Raw genomic sequence first — 21,710 nt, forward strand, 5'->3', positions numbered from 1 at the left:
CGGCCTTAGGCATAGGCCAACTAGGCGGCTGCCTAGGGCACCACTCTAGCAGGGGCGCTTTTCCAGTATTTATTTGGTGTAGGTAGACCAGGATGGTGCACCAGGTGGAATGGTGGGGGGCGCCGTGGAGTCCTTTTGCCTAGGGCACCAGTTGACCTAAGGCCGCTCCTAACTACAAGCCTGGCTACCAGTGCCTTATGTCTACACTGGATCTACCAGCTAATCTTCTACCCTCCAACATAATCCAGTATAGCTTGGGACAGTGATGGCTCCTAAGGGCATCCTGGGGGCTCGGCCATCTTTGCATCCATCTGGAAGTTTTTTTTTCTTTATATGCCACACCTACTCATTACCACACATACCCTCAGACATAGTTGATGAGTAAGATAACTCCTCTCTTTGGACCACATTGACAAATGTATGCCAATGTTAATCATTTGAGTCACTAATTGAGCCTGAGTCACCTGGCCATAATCAAGGCTTTATTCCTCTATGGCACTGGAGTGGCTAATACTAGTAATTTTCTTTCTGAACAAAAAATTACATGCATACAAAACCAAACTATTGTGACTAATTTCCTGTAAAGTATGTATGCCAATATGACCCTAAGTTCAAATATCGCCGATCAGCACTTAAATGATTGCAATCAAATTACCTAGACTTGTGAGAAAGCAACTTGAGCGTAAGTAATAACTCTTGGCATCTTTAAACATCAAGCCTTACTCATGCCAAAAGTTATCATGAACTTACGGAATAAGATTGCATAATGACAAGAACTCGCGTAAGAGATGACTTATTGTGAGGTTTCTGCATATTCAGAATTGCTTTGACCTTATAAGTGTCTGGATTGAGACCTTTTAGAAGAAAGACTATGGCCAAAGGGTGTTTCTTTTGCTCTGCTTCTAGTCTCTTTGCATTAGTCTGAAAAGTAACTTATTAAATTGTAAGTCACACACTCACTTGGCAGCTCCCAAAAATAGGACATTATTAATTATGTTGGACATGACCATTTAATTGTCTCTTTGAAACACTTCTGCGGGTTTCAGGAATACAAAAGTCAGTCTTAAAAGCCTGTTTCTATGAAGAGAGATGCTGAATTTGCAAAGTTTCAAACTAACATCATCTAGCCTAATATGCCAAAACAGCTTGCCTACACTTCATTACTGAGTGACCTAGTGGGCTAATGCACTGTGCTGAAGTTGACAGGGTCCTGGGTTTGAGACTTGGCAGGGATAATTACTTCCACCTCATAAGTAAGGGTATTTCATCCAGGAACAAGGAGGTCATAACATCCCTGTACTCCTCCCTTATCAGACCCATTATCGAGCACAATGCCCCCCTTCCGCATGTACCTTGCCAAGCACATGCAGTAGTTGGAGAGACCACAGAGGTTCCTGACCAGGAAAATCTGGGGTCTCAAACACCTATCCTATACAGATAAGCTAAAAGCCCTGTCCTTCTACTCAGTCTCATACAGACTGCTCAGAGGTGACCTGTGTCTGGCATACAAGGCCATCTCAGGCTCAGCCTTGATGGAGTTGCTGCATAACCCGCAAGTCAAACTCCACTTGCACAACCCACATGCAAGATCTCAACTTGGTCTGTGACATTAATAGAACTTGTTGGCAGGATAGATTTGTGTCCCAATGACTCCCCCATCTGTGGAATAGACTTCCTCACCATGTCAAGTAGAGTACCTCACCAGCCCTCTTTAAGAGGAACCTGGATGACTGGATGGGAAACAGAAAATATACCCCTGGGATCCCACCTGTGTCCCTAATGGACAAGGAAATCCGGTGCTGACTTTGTGGGAACATGGGTGAAATGTTTGGCTAGGCTTATAAAAGCCTCCAGGCCAGTAGCCTAGTATTGTCCTATGTACCTATGAGTGCTCTGTTGGTGTTTGTTTAGTTCAAAGGTTTAATTTTGCTGAGAGTTTTACCTCTGTGTTAAATAGTATGAGATGGCAGACATTTTTCAAGTCACCAAACTCAGTCTTACTGTTTTTACGTCAGTCACATAAGCATCTAAATTTTCTTGATACAATGATTCCTGAATAAGACTGCCTTATGAATAGCATATTTTTCTTCAACTCACAATCTAATAGAAATTCCTATCTCATGGCTATTAATTTGTCTTTCCTTTTTCTAAACCTATTAAATGTGTACATAGCGTCCTCATTTGTAATATGCAAAAATGGTACTGCATTTTTCCTGACTTTTCTGTAGGTTCACTCAATGAGATGCAATTCAAACTTCTGGATCCAAAAGCTTCAGGTTTCAGTTATGTTACCCCACAGCATCATGTTAATTATGTGATTATATGTAAAAAAAAAAAAAAAAAAAAAAGTAAATATTTTGCATGATTGTCCAAACATATAAAGTATAAAACATGTGATTGTGGATTTTTGAAATTAAATATTGATGTATAATTTTATTAAATTAAATGTTTATAGTGAAAATGCTATCAGTGGCATTTTCCTGTAGTACTTCATGTATGGATAAATAGTAATTGCATACAGCCATTCTTTCTGCACTTAATTCTTTATTTCTAAAAGTTACTTATGAGATGATGGGTATAATGAGAATGCAGCAGTTTCTGAGGTGGGGTCCTACAGATGTCATGTTGTAAATTTGATCTAAAATATTACAATTATTATTATTGTTATATTACAACCATTAGTGACCTTACAAGGAAAAAAATTACTAAACAAATACTACCTCATTACTTGGGCAACAATTAATAATTTGGGTAGAAACAATTTATAATATTCATACTATGTAAGGTTACAAATACTACAGTTACAATGAAACATCAAGAGCTGAAGCTGCATAGAAAGCTGGACTCTTAATTTTAAGACATGATTATGTTACGGTGTTTTTTCTGTACTTTGTATCCATGGCATCTGCCAACCATTCGCTATCGACTGACCTTTTGTTTCATACTAGGGCAGGGCTGTAGCTGGCTATTTTGGCACCGGGTGCTGCTATAAGATGTGATGTCCCTCAACTCTAAGTTGAGGAGCCAAAAAAAAAATGTCTACTTTAAAAAAAAAAAAAAAAAAAAAAATATCTGTTTTCCAGATCTAGTGATCTTGTACCTAACTTCAATCCAAATCCAACCCGAGGAGGAAAAAAAGGTATTTTCTATGTAAAAACAAAAAAAACTTTAGCAAATCACTTGCTACAAGTTATGCCACACATGAAGCCCTGAAACAAGCACCGTACCTCTCAACTGTCCAGATCTACACAGAATGCCCAGATTTTTGCCTCATATTTTTGGTCTGCCCCTCATAAAATCTGTGATTTTGTGGCAAATCACTGGGATAATCTAAGGGTTGAAGTCACTAAATAATGATATACATTTGTTTTTCAGACTTCATATCCTTTAGAAAACTGCATGCTAAGATGAATCCTGTTATTCTAGCAACTTTCTAAGTTTATAAGAACAATATTTAAAATCTGTACCTATTTGTGGACCTTTGTACCCCCATTCTGTCAGGCTTTGTCCAGAGTTTTGCACTAAGAGGTTGAGAGGTATGACAAGCCACTCAATCATGGCAGAAAAAGTATCATTCTGTATTCATTTTTCTGCTGGTACAGAAATAAATGTCAGTACCGCACTACCTGGCATTCTGCATCTGTTCATCACACCCCCTAACATCTTTTGCTTGGAATGACTGCCCCCATCACCACATCCAAGCTACGCTTCTGCTCTAGGATGAGTTTCCCTCATGAAACCATCATCTAGGCAACCATCATGTTTTTTTTTTTGACAAGGACATAAATCCTACCCCAGACAGCTAACAGGTGCTCTCACTTGAATGCCATATGGTTATCCAATAGCTGTGCAGCATGCCTTTTAATGCATGCAGTACTGGTTCATCTTTAAGGGACGACTCATTCCCTATCCTCCCCAGCTGTAAATTGCACCATTTTTTCAGGCACTGATGATTTGTATCCGATGTAGCTTTTCATTATGCTGTTTTTTAATGTAAGTTCTTTCAGATGTATAGAAAATGTTATATTACCTTAATATTAGTTACCAGGCTTCTGCTATTAGCAGAGGTTTCTGTAATAAATCACTAGCCAACTGTCACATCTGGCTATACCAAAACGTGCTAAAAAGAGTAAGCATATTGATCAGATCAGAGTAGTAAGCCTACTTCCTTACTAGTACCTTTAACTTACTGTTTCACAGTCTTTGTTTTTCTTAAAGCAAAACTGCTTTTTAAGCAAAAAGGATTATACCAGGCAAGCAGTACCTGTCCTAATAATTCTGTTCTGTTTCCTGCATATTGATTCAACTGTCATGACTAAGTAGCCAGCATCCAGTTGCTTCTGATCCTATCAATACTTTTCTATCTATGCTTATGTATACTAGCATTACAGCGCTGTTTATTTTTCTCTGGCCTTTGCTCAAAGTATGCCCAGTAGTTTATTATTTCTGTCTAGAGCCCATTACAGATTCCTCAGGTTCCACAAAACTTTGAACTAATTTATAAATGTTCACATCATCTCAGAGATGTGACAATCATGCTATCCTCCATAACTTTAATACCAACTCTTAACTTTTCCAAAAAAAAAAAAAAAAAACCATTATACAAGCCCTGCCGCTAGATAGTTTTAGAAATAAACTATCTAAACAGGTCACATAACTGTGGTTATCATAAAGTTAGAGTTAAACTATTCAGCAATTCAGTGCATGGATAGATCTTTCTTAATCATGTTTTCCCAGAGGCAGGGTTGTTATGCTCTCAGCCTTCTTGCATTTTTACAACACACAAATGAAAAGCAGGCTTTTTTCAGGTTTTATTGCTTATGTAAAACTGTCTCAAGTATCACTTCTGATGGTTATTTCTCTGAGTTTGAAAACTGAAGAAAGAATGTCAGCAGTGCATTAAACTTAAGAATCAACTGTATTTGCTTCTGGTAACACAAGCCTCAGACTATGGCATGTTATAAAAATAGTTCTTATGTCACATCTGAGTTGTGTCACACAATTAAATGGTTCTCATGTACTTAGTACCTTGAAAAACACTGTTGCTCAAAGGAAAATGAGTTACTTATATCCTCAGACAAAGGTCAGCTGAAAATTTCTCAGGGCTTGATTGTGAACTTATTTTTATTGGCATATTATTGTCTGTCTGAATACTTTTTTCAATTTTAAAACAAGTTCTCTCTCAAAATCTGTGATTATAGAAAAGGGGATAGGAAACTTTGAATGACTTCAAATATCTTTCAAATTCTAAGAGTGAGAGACAGACAATGCATGATCAATACAGAAAAAAATAATGTTTCTTTAATCCTAACCCTGGAATCCACAGACATAGTGCATTGATTTGTAAATGCATGTAATGCACTGTGTCTCTCAAGCTTGTGTGGATCACCTTGCTTAATTAATGAATGTCTGTCAGTGTAGTCTATGGCAGCATACAAATGTTAGTCTATTTTCTTGAATGGTGTACAGGAGCACCTACTACACCCTTGGGAAATTGGGAGGGTACTGTGCAGTGTAGCTTAGTACAGCATAATGTGCATTCCTAAGTGTCCAAATATAGATGTTTTTCAAAGTACAGTGTACTTGTCTAAGCTACCTAACAACCTGCACTAATTTTTGCTGTAAAGATTGGGGTCATTATGGTAATGAAGCGATCTGGTATTGAGCAAGCTCTCATTGGTGGCAGCTTGACAACATCATTTTGGTGACATGGCAGATGTCAGGCTGTGGAAACAGATTCATGTACACCATAGGGAACTTTCTTACCATTAGGTCATTTCCTCCTCTGCAATGGAATTTTTTTTTTATTTGCACTGTTAACCATGTAGTAGCAAGTTAATACACTTAAGTTTTAGAATTTTTAAAAAATATTCAGTTTTATTACAAGTTTAATACAAAAGGGATACATATCTTCAACAGATATGAATAAACTAAAATTGCTTTGTGAATCAAATGACAGAAGATAGCTCAGACCACCCTAATTGGTTTATAGTGCCTTCTTGCTGTGGTCTTCAGTCACTTCCCAATAACACTCCTATAATTCTCCTCATGAATACTGTTTTGTAAGCTATCCATTTCCTCAGGAATAATCCACAACACCTCATATTTTTGTAGCACACTACCCAGAACTGATGTTCCAGGTATATCATCCCCCCATCCACAAGACATTAACTTTGCAGATTTCCTAGAGCTACAACCCGCCCTTTTAAGATTCACAAACCATATGTTGTCACTCATTTAGCTCACTGATTAATACAGCATATAGGTATAGTGACAATATTTAAGTAATGGGCCTTTTTGCATAATGTAGTTATGCAGTATTTTGAACTAAATAATTAGAATAAATATAATTCTGGTACCATTCAGCCATTGTTCTGGTGAGAATAATGAACAATATGTTACAGTATTTGTGTGTGTGAGGGGGAGATGTTTAATAAGTGAAATAAATGAGCATTAAATCACATTTAATCAATGTTGACATTCCAGGAAAATAAACTTTTTTGGAAGAAGCATATAACAAAACTGAAAAAAAAATGTCACAAAAGTACACCACACAGTTTTCTTTTCTGATATTATCACAAAACCTCAACTACAACATTCAGACCAAATTTATCCAAATAGTGGTGGTGGTTTGGAAAAGCATTCTTAACATTTTCCTGCCCCACCTCACTGCCTTACTTATTGGGACTAAATCTGAACCTAATCTTAACGCCTAACCCTACACCTTACCTTACAAAAAAAGCAAAACTTTCTATAACACTTCCACTACACAAGACAGCTCAGACACTCATCACATGCAAAGCATAAATGTACAACACTAAATATATCATGTTACCAAGCACAGGTTCTAATCCTAACCTGAAAAAAATCATAGACACACTCCTACCACCAATGCCAAATATTTTCATATATCCAAACATTTTGGCATTAACATAACAAAACATAACATAAAAAAATAAAAAAAAACAAAAAATATATAATTGTTTTCCCGCCTTTCTAGGCTAGTATAGTCCAGTTTTCAGGTTAGTGCTGAATTCAGGGCTGTGTTACAAGTTTCGATGTTTGCCCATACCTTACTTGGATAGAAGGAAGTTTCTCTCTGTTCACTGTGAGAGAGGGAGCTTTGAGCAGCCTATCTGTCCCTGGAGGAGTGGTTTCAGCCCAGAAATTAGTACTTTTTTGGCCATTTTGAGCTAATTTCTCTCTTTCATTTCCCTGCTGTAAAACCCGCATTTGAGTGCCGGTTAGCTAGGGTATAACTATTCCTGGCTCCACAAAGTGTACTCTTCAATTTTTCCCTTGGAAGTAGACAAACTTTCAACTTAAGAACTCAAACCATTCACTTCTCATCCCAGCACTTGCTCAAAACTCATAGCAAGCACTAATATACTTTAGCACTAGAGCCCCCCTATACTGTAGAGAAGGACAAGGCTCTCTATTCAATCTTACCAGCCAATCAGTAAAACAGTGCACTCTACCTATCCAGGCATGTCCAAAGGGCAGTTTCAAGTGTACTTTCCAGTCCAACTGGTGAATCTGGGCATTTTGAGGCAATGTTAAAATTGCCTCATGTACACAGACAACCCTCTCCTCCTTCCACCAAACACTAATACATGCGAGAGATGCAATTATACAGCCAAACTGGAGGCTAGGCTCTCTCAACCTAAATCTGGACCAGACAGTCAAGAGAAGAAGGGAATTACTTTCATCACACCACCAGTCTCACATAGACCTATGAAACCAGCACCAGCAAAAAATACATGAAAACATACTCGGAGGCTCCAAATAAAAATCTGCAAAAGCAACAGAGACCTCCAAAGCAGACAGCCAAGCAACCTCCACTGCCCAACGCAAACCATGAAACACAGACTTCACAAAACCAGTGTGCCATGCAATCACAGCCCTTAAGGCAAAATAACTTACCCAATGCACTATTAATAGGTGACTCTATAGTCAGGCACACTGACATTCCACTCACTAGGCTGAACAAGGAGAAGGTTACTGTTAACTGCCTGTCAGGTGCCAGGATCCACCACATAACACAAGCACTCAGGTCACTCCAGAACAAGTACAAAAATGACTCTGTCATTGTCCATGTTGGTGTGAATGACTTGAGCCGTACCTCCCTGGACTACATGAAAAGAGACATGGAGGAGCTCTCTGATCACATAGCCCGGGCCGGTATGACCCTGACGCTGAGTAGCATCCTGCCCTCACCAAGAATTATACCATGGTATAGAGAGAAAATTATCAATTTCAACAATTGGCTAAGCTTCTGGTGTCATTCAAAGGGGATCCAGTGTCTGTCAGCCTGGGATGACATGCTCGACAAGCCACACTGCTTCGCTAGAGATGGCTTGAACCTGTCACCCTTAGGCTTTCGAATATTGGCCAAGGCTCTTGCCACCCCTATAGTGCCTTTTTAAGGCAAGGCTCAAAAGACAAACCCACCACCGTAAATAGCACAAGTAACAAAAAACTGAAGGTAATGCTACTCAATGCCAGAAGTCTAAACCTCAAAATGCATGCACTCGAGGCAGTCCTCAGTATGGAGAAAATTGATATATGTGCAGTAACAGAAACCTGGTTTAAAGCTCCAGAGAGCACCCCAGCACTACCAGGCTACAACTCATACCATACATTTCGGCCACAAAACCTGGACCGAAATACAAAAGGTGGGGGAGTATCTATATTTATCAAGGATACCCACACCTCCAGGTTAGTGGCACAGCACGATGCTTCAGAGATCATCCACATGCAACTAACTATGGGCAAAACTGCTATTCAAATTATAGCTTGCTACAGATAACCCACCATGTCCCAGGACCCCCACTCCACATTCCTTTAAGACTGAGAAACATAAAGGTCCTACCAAACACCCTGATATTGGGTGATTTCAATTACCCAAACATTAACTGGGAGAGCTACTCAAGTACAAACTCCCGTGCCCACATTTCCTAGAATTTATAAACTCAAACACCCTGGATCAACTGGTCAACACCCCCACCAGAGGTGACAACATATTGGACCTGGTCATCACTAACATGGGCAACCGGTGTTCCACACCGGAGGTCAACCTCTCGCTGGTTAGATCTGACCTTAAACTAATCACTCTGGATATCCACATTCCGCCACCAACCCCAGTCAAAGAAACCACTGTGAAAACCTTTTCTAAAGCAGACTTCACGTTACTTAAGACAGAGGTGGGAAGTTTCAAAGTTCCCATGCTAAGGAATAACACTGTCCTAGCTGCAATAATGCACTCTACGGGCACCTTCAAGAATGCATGGATCGTGCTATCACAAACAAAACCAAGACTCACTCCTGCAAGAAAAGGAAACCAGTCTGCTGGACCCCTGCCATAAACAAGCTATACAATAGAAGGAGGAAACTGATACAGAAAAGAGTAAAATCCCAAGAAGGGAAGACATCCCTGATCATTATCATCAAGAAACTATGTTCCCTCATAAAATCATCCAAGGCTAGCTTCGAAAGAAAAAATGCCATGGACTCCAAAGATAACTACAAGGCATTCTTTAGCTATGTCAAGAATCTAAGTGGTAATTATGAGATCTGTTCTGAGTTAGTGCAGAGTGGCACAAAATACACTGAACCGACCAATATAGCCAACATCCTGGCAGACGGGTTCAGTGCAAACTTCACCCCTTCTCACTCCCAAAAGGGCCTATAACTATACCAGAAGAATGTAGAACCCCTGAAATCAGACACTCAGGTTAAAACAGCCCTCTTCAAAGCCAGAAACACAGCATCAATGAGACCAGACGGTGTCCTAGGCTGCGTACTACACGAGCTCAAAGATGAACTAACCCCCTCAGCTAAACACGCTGTTTAAACTCAGTTTCTCCACAGGTTCCGTGCCCACAGAGTGGCGCACAGCAATGGTTATTCAGCTCAACAAAGGTGGAGTGACACTAGACCTAGGAACTATCGCCCTATAAACCTGACTAGCTTGTTCTGCAAAGCTATGGAGCACATCATCATGGATCTCATTAACAGAGACATTGGGAACCTCCAAACACTGGACCTACCCAGTTCAACTTTAAGGGCAGATTATGCCTCCTAAACCTGGTGGACTTCTTTGAGACAGTTACCAAGGATATAGACGAGGGAAAGGTTGTCCACACAGCCTACCTAGACCTTGCAAAGGCCTTTGACACCATTCCCCACTCAGGTATTATAGACAAGCTCACCAGCCTAAACATAAACATCTACGTCATGAGATGGGTTGCCAACTTGCTCACGGACAGAACCAACATGGTAAGAGTCGCGGGAGCTAGGTCTGACTCTAAACTGGTTACAAGTGGCATTCCTCAGGGCTGAGTCCTAGGACCCCTCCTGTTCAGCATATACTTCTCAGAGGTACAGGCAAGCACGGGAGGACTATTGCTGACCAAGTTCGCAGATGACTGCAAACTAGGTGCTATAATTGACTCTCCGGCTGACGCAAACTTCCTCCAAAAGGATCTCACTGAGACAGATACCCGATGTCAAAACCATGGCCTCAAGCTAAATGCCAAAAATTGCATAGTCATCCCCTTTGGAAAAAACAAAGTACCCACAAACTACCACATAGGTGGTAGCCCCCTAAATAAGGAAGATGTAATAAGGGATCTGGGGACCCAAGTAGATAGTAACCTTTTCTTTTGATAATCACATTGTCAAAGTGGTTAGAAAATCCTTCATTGTGGCTCACCTAATCACAAAAGGGTTTGCATCCAGATCGAAAGAAGTCATTGGGCTCCTCTATGCATCACTCATCAGACCCATCATATAGTACAATGCCCGATTTGGGATGTACCTTACACAACACCTGCAACAACTGGAAAGACCATAGAAGTACTCACCAAGAGGATCACTGGCCTCAAGCAGATGCCCTATACCGCTCGACTGAAGAAACTCCAGCTGTACTTGGTTGCATACTGTCTACTCAGAGGTGATCTCTGCCTGACATACAAGGCCATGTCTAACCCAGAACTGATGGACATTCTCCACCTAAAGAAAACCATATCCCCTTGAGCCACATGCTCCAGGGATCTAAACCTCACCACAACAATAAATAGGATGTGCTAGAGGGATAGATTCCTGTCCTAGAGACGTTCCATGCTCTGGAACAAGATTCCAATCTACATTAGGCAGAGCTCCTCGCTAACCCTCTTCAAGAGAAACCTTGACAAGTGGATGGGAAACAGAAAGTTTACCCTAAAGATCACTTCAATGGCTCTGCTGGACAGAGGCACAGGGAACTAATCTAAGTGGGTGGTGAAAGCCAACACATTCCGGCTAGGCTTATAAATGCCTTCGGGCAGATAGCCTAGTACCTACCTATGAACCTATAAATCCACTTTCCTCCTGTCAGTGTTTCTACCACTCAGCTGATAGTACACTCAACACAGAGTACAGCAGTTACACATACCTTCCACAAAAGACACGTGGGGTGAAAATAGTACAGATATTACCACACTCTCAGAGTATCATGAGGCATGAGCTTAAAGGGTGGCAGCCTTACACTCACTGGCCATGCAGTAATATCTGTACCATGCTCAACCCCAAGTGCATTTTTGTCTTATAAAATGAACTTTTTTTCAGTTTAAATTTTTCATTTAGTAGTATATGAATGGCAATTTATTTAATTATTTTAATGTAAAGCAGTTTCTACACCCATTTTTATTGTAACTGTTTAATGATGTGGAATCTTTTTCTGAAAATTTCAATATGATCTTTTAAAGAAGTCCTCTGTCAAGACATTCTGTACTATTGCACAGTTCATAATATATACAATACTCCTCAAATGACAAGTGCATGAGTCCAGGTGAGGAGAGTAACATATCACTGTCAGAGTGCTTCCTATACATGTAAACTTCTTTCAAGATGACAGGCCCTCAATAATATTTACAGATGAAATTATTCTGGTGAGAACTCCAAAGAAATAAAATATGTAAGTAGTAATGCTGCTTCCCTATTTCGTCATTTTCGTTGGATCAGATGATGATATGTTTGTTGCCTTTAGTTAACTAGGCTGTTATGGTAGTTTAATCTGTGTGTGTGTGTTTTTTTTTTTTAATTTCATATGCATTTTGTAATTCTGTTGGGCTGTGGTGGTGCAGCGGTTAGCGTTGTTGACTCACAGCAAGAGATTCTCCAATTCGATTCTCAGCTGCAGCACCTTCTGTGTGGAGTCTGCATGTCCTCCCCATAGTCCAGTGATGTTTAAAGACATGCAGGTAGGTACGTGTGTGAATGGGTGTGCCTTCTTTGAAGGTTGGGCGTTAGGCTGTCAACGCAGCACCGTAAAAACCAGCTGTCAGTCATTAGCGGACCGGAGTTCCACTGTGGTGACCCCTAACTGGGAAAAGCCAAAAGACTTTATGCATTTTGTACTTCTGGAGCATTTTAATTTTGTGCAGTGTGTCTTCTGATTCACCTAATAAGTCAAATAATGCCTGGCAGATAGTTTCTGTTGCATTGTTTGTGTGTGCGTTTCTGTTTGTGTGTTTGACTCCTGGCTCTCTGCTGCTACAGTAACTATTTTTCTTCAGCTTATTTACTTCTTGCCTTGTTCATAAACAGCTTGATTTACAAATTTATGCTTTTACTTTTTTTCAGGAAATTACATTTTGTCCTTTTGGATGTCTCTTATAGTTCTTAATCAGGTGATGTACTTATGCATTGTTTAGTGCTTTTATTACTTTAAAGTGTTTAATCTGTATCACAATCATGTTTTCATTCAAAACATTGCCAGTTTTCATTGCTCAATGACCTTTCAAGACATTAGCTTGCTGCAATTTGAAGTATGTGATTGCCTAGGAACCTGTGACTGAATATGAGGTCCAGGTGGCATGCACTAGCTTTTTCCTATCCATGGAGCAAATTTTATGCAGATGTGGCTATAAATATGATTGGTTAGTTTTCCTTGCAGACTTTACAATGTCCATTCCCTTTACTTTGAGAAGTATGTGCTGTTTACAATATATCTTTATCTCGTTCTGACTTTGTTGCAGTCCATGACATGTAATCCATTGATTTTTATTTAACTGCCTTTGCTGCTCTCTCCCTAGCAGTTCATGCAGTGTGCTATTTTCTCCTCCTACTTTCAAAGCAGTGCTTAGGGTGATATCAAATTTCAGTTTTCTCTCTTGTGATAACTTTCTTGGACCAGATTCCAAAAGAGCTGCTCTCAGTGTAACTTTGTTCTGATTCCAGTAGACTTGCTCTCAGTGTAAGTAACTTTGGTGTAAGGCGTATCTATAAACAGGCTTAATATGGGGACTAGATTCCAAAATACCTGCCCTCAGCCTGGTCACAGAGTAAGTGGTGACTTACACAGAGAGCCGTTCTTTTGGAATTGGGCCCCTTGTATTCATTCATCTTAATCCCCAAAAATATTGTTTCAGAATTTATGTAATATCTCTCCATTAATAGATTTTTGAGCAATTTTTTTAATTCAGCAATATAGTCTGATATTGCCTAAGTAAATGTTCTACTATATGATGAATTTTATATATTGCTAATTTTGCTGTTTCTTGGAATAAAATTATGTAACATACTTGCTTAATGCATGCAAATCATTCATTTGGTTTAGTAGGCGTTGGGTAGCTGTTTACTAAACAGAAGGTTTCAGTTTCTCAAGTGGATTGTTGCGTGGTTCTCCTCTTTTCATTTCTAGCGACCTTGAAGTACAAAAATCAGTGTGAGCCTTCAACATTAATCTTATCAGGACTGTGTTTTCGCACAGAATACAATAATAGTGCCCATAGTTGCTACTTTTTTTTTTAATTTCTTCTTGTTGCAAAGGTTGCAGAGAAGTAATGGATTTTATTATAATTTTTGGTGCAAAGCAAATACAAGTGCTGTATACTTGAATACGTAGTATAATATCTTGACCTAAGTTAACAATTTTAATAAGAAATCAAAAATTCAGTGGAAATGGCAGAAGCGGGTAAAACTTCTCATAAATGTAATCTTGCAGGGAGTCTCACTTGCTTCCAGTTGAATACTTGTCTTCTTAATATCAAGCAACTCATAACTGCCCTTGGACAGCCAAGATGTTACATAAGTTTAATTAGGTCCTGCAGCTGGCTATGAAGATCTCAAGCTATTAGGGATGGGTTGAAAGAGAATTAATTTATCGACCCATCTGTGTATCACAATCTAATCTTACCTCTTCATGTTTAAGTATATAGATTAATTTTGCTTCAAGCTAAGATCAAAAGTTACTGTAAAAGTATGTTCATCATTTTATGGTGGCTGGAGCATTTTGATGAAGACCGATAACTAGAGCACACAATCATCCACATACAAAGATAAAACTTTCTTAACTTTTCTTGAGGCAAGTAAATATTTGAGATTTTGTTTTACATTAGAGGACAACTTTTCAGCTATGAGATTGAAAATGTTACTGTGACTTATGAATCCTTAAATATCAGAACATAGCAACTTGATTTAATCATTGCAGCACAGATTTTTCCACAGCATTCATAATTATGACTCCTGTCCTCTTTTAAGTTGCAATTAATTTTTACAGTGGTAAGAACTTTTGATATACACTGACTTATGTACAGTTGTTATAATCACTATAATGAAGTAATCTTGTAACTTATATCTGAAGTAGTGCAAGAGTAAAGATTTGTAGAAGTTTACAACTTAGAAATGTTCATAATTAGATCACTGTTGTTGTCTAAGCTATTAGGGTTATAACCTGCAAATGAAAGGATAAGACAGTATCCCAGGATGTCTTCAAAATAGCATGAAACATTACCTATCAGGGCCTCTGGATTACTTTTTAACTGTAGCCTCCAAACAGGCTTTATGCCTCATGAATGGAGAAAGGCAACAGTCATCCTTCTGCACAAGTGTGAGCCATCTACAGACCCATAATTCTCACTAGTCTTATATGTAAAGCCATGGAAAGAATTATCATGGAGATGATCATAAAGATATAGTAAACCTCCAGACACTGGACCCAACCCAGTTTGGATTTGTCATGGGCAGATCATGCCTACTCAACCTGGTGGACTTCTTTGAAAAGGTTACCAAAGCAATGGATTAGGGCAAAACAATTCACACTGCCTGCCTTGACCTGGCTAAGGCATTTGACACAATACCCCATTCAGGCATTGGTGATAAACTCAAGAGGTTAGTTACAAACCCATATGTCACCTGGTGGATAGCCAACTGTCTCATAGACAGGACCCAGGAAGTTAGAATTGAGGAGTCCACCTCTACAAAGAGGTCACTCACAAGTGAAGTCCCTCAGGGATCAGTCCTTGGACTGCTCCTTTTTGGCATTTACTTCTCAGAAGTCAAGGCCAATATCAGTGGTCTCTGGCTAACTAAATTTGCAGATGATTACCTATTAGTAGCTGTCAATGAATCTCACACTGACACAAATGTTCTCCAGGAGGGGCTGACACAAACAAACAACTGGTATCAGAGCCATGGAGTAAAACTAAATGCCAAGAAATGCATAATGGTATCCTTGGGAAGTCATCCATGCCTGGTAAATATCATATTGACAACACACCCCTTAGAGATTACTCAATAGTCAGGGACTTAGGGACACACACACACACATAATCTAGCCTTTGATCATCATGTGTCTATAGTGGTGTGGAAACGACTCTATGTTGCACAACTTATAAACAAAGATATGGCATCGAAGTCCAAGTGAGTCATTGTTCCACTGTATTCAACATTCATCAGACCTATCTGTGGGCACAGTGGCTCCTTTGATATGTACCAAGCCAGGCATATCCAACAATTGGAATGTCCACAGAAGTTCCTCACTAAAAGAATACAGGGCATAAGTAATATGTCCTATGCAGACCACCTCAAAGCTGTATCTGTGTGTTATGTCTCCTACAGGCTTTTAGGGGGAGATCTTTGCTTGGCATACAGGGCATTGTCAGACCCCACTCTGATGGACCTCCTGCTTATCCACAAGACAAACAGCACCAGAATTATTCATTCTAAAGACTTAAACTTTGCCTGTGATATAAATAGGACCTGCTGGAGAGATAGGTATGTATCCCAGAGACTACCCCACCTATGGAACAGGCTCCCCATCCATGTGAAGCAGAGTTCCTCCCTATCTCAATTTAAGTGCAACTTAGACAATTAGATGAGAAATCAGAAATTCATCCCTGGTTTGGCACCTGTGTCTCTAATGGACACAAGTAACCTCTAAATAGTTCATCTCACAGGCCCATGCTTATATTTATCAAGGGTATCAGAACTTGTCAGAGATAGATTTGGAATGCATGGCTAGGCTTAAAAAGCCCTAGTGGTCCTTAGCCTAGTAAACACATATGAACCAGCCAGCTAGCTTTTCAAAACTTAAGGGTACCTTCTTTGTGCCCTTACTACTAGAAGCTTGAGCAGATCTCCATATGAAAGACTGTGTTCTTAAAGCTTTACCTTTCTTACCCCAGATCATACCTCTCAACCTATTTACCATAAACACTATTGTGTGCATACCGCTTTTCTTCTACAATGATTATTTGGATTTTATTTTTACATTTTACAGCACAATGCACAGTAAACACTAATAGACATCTGCTAAACAAAACAATACTGTCTTAAAATGAAAATAGACTTTGCATTAAAACTTCTCTGCCCTTGAAACTCACATTCATTAAAACAGCATTAAAACCCATACCACATCCAAAGAAAATGTTTCTGGCCAGTGGTGGATACAGATTACCTTTGGGCAGTTTGCAAATCATTGGCCCCTTGCACACAAAACAAGAAACATACATGTGATCTTTGATACACCCTCCTGACTTTATTAAATTATATTCCTTGTATAATACAGCACACTTGTTAGACATAGTGCATTTTAAATTTATTGTTTGAGCATTTTTCCAGTAGGCAATGAAACACGATGCATGAACCAATAATGACAAAATTGCCCAATTCAGAACATTTCCACCATAAAAGTCTAATCCACACCCACAAAAAAAAAAAAAATATATATATATATATATATATATATATATATATATATATATATATATATATATATATGTATGTATAATAGAATGACAGTAGTGTAAGCCATAGGCATCTTGCACAGCTTCTCCCACTTTTCAATTTCAGTTTTTTTTTGGGGGGGGGGCAAAAGGCCAAAAACCAGGGACACATTTTAAACATCGCTTGTATAATTTTGGAAAGTTGTTAGAATAAAATGTTGAATTACCACCATGCATTTCACTGCCAAGTCTTGAACCCAGGACCCCGTACACTACAGTCAGAGCAACATACCACTATGCCAACTCAGCATTTTCCTGAAAGATAGGAAGACTCAAACTTACATGGCTATCATTTCAGTTCTAGCTTCTCACCATAGCTCTCAAACTTTTAGCACAAAAAAACTGGACAAAGCCAATAATGGGGGAATACAGAATTCAGTTCTCACTTCTCACCATAGCTCTCAACACTTCTTAGCACAGAAAAACCTGGACAAAGAAAATAATGGAGGAATACAGCCCCAAAATAGGGACAGATTTCAAATACTGAGCTTATAAACTTAGAAAATTGCTAGAATAAAAGGTTTTGTGTTACCATTTATTTTCTGAAGAATATGAAGTTTGAAATTGAAATGCCTGTCATTTATTGAATTCAGTCCTTTACACACACACACACAACATTCATTTCTAACTGCATTCTGAGTATTTGTTTATTTGCTGCTGAACAGATAACCGTTACCATTCCCGCTTGCACTCAGAATGAAAAGCTTAGCTTTCCTACTACACAGCCAGAATAAAAACAAACTCACAGCCAGAATAAAACATTTCTAAGTGCATTCTGAGTATTTGAATTGCAGCAGCCGAACAGATGACTGTTACTGTTCCCACTTGGACTCAGAATGAAAAGCTTAGCTTTCCTATTTCACACAGCCAGAATAAAATATTTCTAAATGCATTCCGAGTATTTGCAGCCAAACAGATAACCGTTACTGTTCCCACTCGCACTCAGAATGAAAAGCTTTCCTACTGCACAGCCAGAATAAAACATTTCTAAGTGCATTCTGAGTATTTGCTGCTGAACAAATAACTGTTACTGCTCGCACTTCACAGACAAAATAAAATTTCCTACTTCTGGACTTCACAGACAGAATAAAAATGCTTTCTACTTCCAAGTTCCCAGCCGAACAAAAGATAACCATTCCCAAGTGCATTCCAGCCCAACAGAACTGTTACCATTCCCATTTGAACAGCCAAGCTGAGCCCCCCTGAGCTCAATTCTGGAAATGCATGCATGTAAGCCCTTGAGCTCAATTCCAACAGGCTGGTAGCCCCGATGGAGCTGACGTCATCGTGCACATGATGACATCAGCTCGAAAAGAGAAAAAAAAATAAAACAAACTGGAAGAAACTCTAAAATGAAGGGTGTCAGGAATCAAGGCACTCCATTATTTGGAACCCAAAACTCAGTAAAACTGAGTAATTCGGTACAGTTGGGAGGTATGCCCTTGATGTGTGCTCCTTCTGCAAGTTTCATAGAATTGATGGTTAGCTAACAATCCTTCAAGGCTGGGCAGATAAATCCCCTGCTGGGAAAATCTTCCACTAATTACTTTTCCTGATAAAAATTAGTGCTTTTTCTTTGAGCTTTATATTTTTCATGCTAGGAAACTTACTTTGTTTGAACTGTATTACTGCCATGGATAATTTACCTTGAATGCTTTTGTGAACTCAATTTGTTTAAATATGTTTTTAAGAACAGGATTTGCTGCTTTTGGAGACTTTTAGTAAGTTTTTGTTTATTTTAAAACCAATTTTTAGCTTTTTAAGATATACTGACTCGTTTGGGTTCTGCTAACCATCTTTAAGGCTTCTTTCCCACTTGGGACCTCCATAGATAAGAGAAAAGAACTCTTCTCAGTCTATGGGAAAGAGCTGAGTATTTGTATACTGCATATCTGGGAAATGGAACTGGAGTTTTGGTTCAGTCTTTTTTTCCAGGGGACTCCACAAAAAAAAAAAAAAAAAAATCCTGTATCTATTTGTATGGCCAGAAATGCTTGCTCAGATTAGCCAAGGAATTCATCTCTGTTTTTACTGTGCCTGTTTCCTCTTCAAAAAAATAAAATAAAAAGAGTTTCCTCATTTTGACTTTGATTTTCAGTCACATGATCAGGTACTGGAGGTAGAATATTGTGCTTCAGGGCATTCTTTACAAGGTGACGAGTGTTAAGAAAGTGTTTTTTTCAGATTTCCCTGGAGAAGACATGTTTTTTTCTGAATAGCTTTCTAAAACAAAATACATTTTTCATTGGGAACAGTATGAAATTCATATCTCCTACCAAATGTATTTTGATTTCATACAGCTGGATATTTCACAACATGCAGTTGTCCCTCCTGCTGTCCCTCTTGTTTTATCTGCTTTAGAGAATGTTTTCCTGACAGCTTACAATTTACCTGACAGTTATCCTTCTGCTCCTAGAAAGTCTACAGGGTACTTCACACCCACAGTTACATGTTTTCTAACCCTAAAGCACACCCTGCAGTGATTCCCTTATCTAAAAATTCTGTTAGATAAATTGCTAATGCCAGCCCTATTCCCTTTGACAAAGATAGGGACGGTTTTGAGAAATTTGGGAAGAAGGTTTATTGTTCTTTCACTTTAACATTCAGAAACTTAAACTGCCAGGCTAAAGTGTTAACATTTTTACATTTCTCTTTTGAGAACATGCAAAAGTTAGCTGTTAATCTTCACTCATCTGATATGAAAAATTCTTTTAATACATTTCTTTTATCTGCTTGTAATGTTAAGCATTACTTAAGTATTCTGAGGACATTGCTGATATTGACTCCAGAGCTGCTGTGTCTGAGTCAGTCATTAGAAGATGTGCTTGGTTACATTTTCAAAATCATCTTGAAGATGTTAAGACTGAAGTTTTAAATTCTCCGTTGGATGTGGATATTCTGTTTGGCCCTTCTGCAGCTGAGATTCTTAACAGGTTTGATGAGAAGAGAAGGGTTGATTTCAAGTATGGTCCTAAACTTTCCAAGTTACCTTTTTAAGGCCATTCAGGAGGGGTATGCTTGGCAATAGGAGTCGCTCCCTCCTTTCCAGAAGATTCCTCCTTCCCCTGTAAAAGTTATTCCTGGTTCCTCCAGCTATTGAACAAATAATGTTCATTTAATTTCTGTTGCAGGAGCCATAGCTATATGGATTATATCCTGCCAAGAGTATAACAGCCTGCCAGCTTCCAAAGCTTAAGAAAACCCTCCACTCACCCAAACTGTTAACCAACTTGAGCAGAGCTAAACAAAAGGAATGAATTGGACCTCAAGCCCTTCATAGTTTACCTACCACTAAAGAGTGCTGTGATCGTGGCTTTCAAGTATCTGCATATGACTGTTCCATTGTTGGGAAGATTAGTTCCTTGTGGGGAAATTCTGACTGTTCCAAAGCTACATAGCTAGTGATAGCTGGTGTGTACACAATTGCTTCCCAATAGAAACCACCTTCTTCTTCCAATAGCACCTCAGTTTGGTTCAAAACAGCACAACAGACAATACTTGGTTTATAAATATTCATTTCTCTGTACTGGTCATCTCACACACCTTTGATTTCAAACTTTGTAAAGCATTTGTCAACATTTTGTATAGCATGTAATTCCTAAATGCATTAAAGCAAGATAAGAACAAGGTCTTCTTTAGTAAATTAAATCCATAATAGGGTTTCTGCAAGTTTGATTTTGGGATATAATGGTGATATTAAGACTAAACCATTAAATACTTATACTAGCAATTTTTACTTTTCAGTTATGTCTGTAACTGAGTATGCAGTGTTACCAAGTATTCTACTGACTTAGACTAAATGTTTCTAACCTTTCTATTGGTTATCTCTTTGGATCTGTTAATATGTAATGTATTTGGAGTTGTAGTGACAGCAAGCTAAGCAGAATAGTCCAGACCTCCCTATTCCCAAAAATGTACCTTGGCTCATCTTGTGAGGAACCCCTGAAATTCCTAAGCAAGTATAGAAATACAATTTCTGATGTGTGTAGCATCCTTAATCACTGCCCACACCACTTTGCCTGCCTCTTCTCAACACAGGTAGACATGGCTCTACCCTGATATCCTCCTAGTTTGCTTGATTCCTTACTCCTGCATAAACTCAGAACAGGAATATCCCTTCTTTTGTTTGCATTTATTAACATACCATTTCAGTTTCTTCTTTACTCTTGTTCCTGTAATTGTAAATGAGTATATAAATGGCATGTTAAATGTAGGAATATTCCCTACTCTAATTTCTCTTTTTAATTATTATTATTATTATTCAGTCCATCGAGTGGTCAATCCCTTCCTTCACACAGAAACATGACCTCAAAATACTTAAATACTTCAGATTCAAATTCAGCATGGAATGCTTCCAGTGCAAACCATGGTTTATAGTTTTATCATTTGCAGACATGAAGATATCAACTGATATGTTTTCTTCACATTCCAAACTGGATAGTCTTCCTCCTCTTCACAAAACCACGAGTAAGAAGATGAGTCATCACTCTTGATGGAGTCCTATACCAACATAAAGACATTTGACTTGACTCCTAAAATAAGAACACAGCTGAAATGCAGCCTCACACATTGACTTCAAGGTCTGGTAGCACCTCCTCTAAGATCTCCTGGACTACGAGGTCAAATGCCCTTTCCAAGGTCACAAAACTCATGTTGACTTTA

This window comes from Protopterus annectens, chromosome 14.part0 (genome assembly GCF_019279795.1).
Source record: "Protopterus annectens isolate FY-2018-M chromosome 14.part0, PAN1.0, whole genome shotgun sequence".
In the NCBI taxonomy this organism is placed as follows: domain Eukaryota; kingdom Metazoa; phylum Chordata; order Ceratodontiformes; family Protopteridae; genus Protopterus; species Protopterus annectens.